Below are 224 nucleotides of genomic sequence, written 5' to 3' on the forward strand. Positions count from 1 at the left end.
GGGGGCGCGGGGGTGGGTGGCAGATCCGTGCTGTCTGCGTGGCCCCGGGACGCTGCCCGGTGTCCCGCGTCCTGTCGGGGTGCGGGACCGCAAGGCTCACGGCCGGGAGGTTCCCTGGGTGAAAGGCCTCGGCGTGGCTCAGAGCTCCCCGCCTCTCCCTCAACGTGCCATCGTCTGCGCAGGCAGGGGCGCTCCGCCCCCCCACTCCCGTGCAGCTACCACGG

This window comes from Buceros rhinoceros, unplaced genomic scaffold (genome assembly GCF_000710305.1).
Source record: "Buceros rhinoceros silvestris isolate BGI_N320 unplaced genomic scaffold, ASM71030v1 scaffold27624, whole genome shotgun sequence".
NCBI lineage: Eukaryota > Metazoa > Chordata > Aves > Bucerotiformes > Bucerotidae > Buceros > Buceros rhinoceros.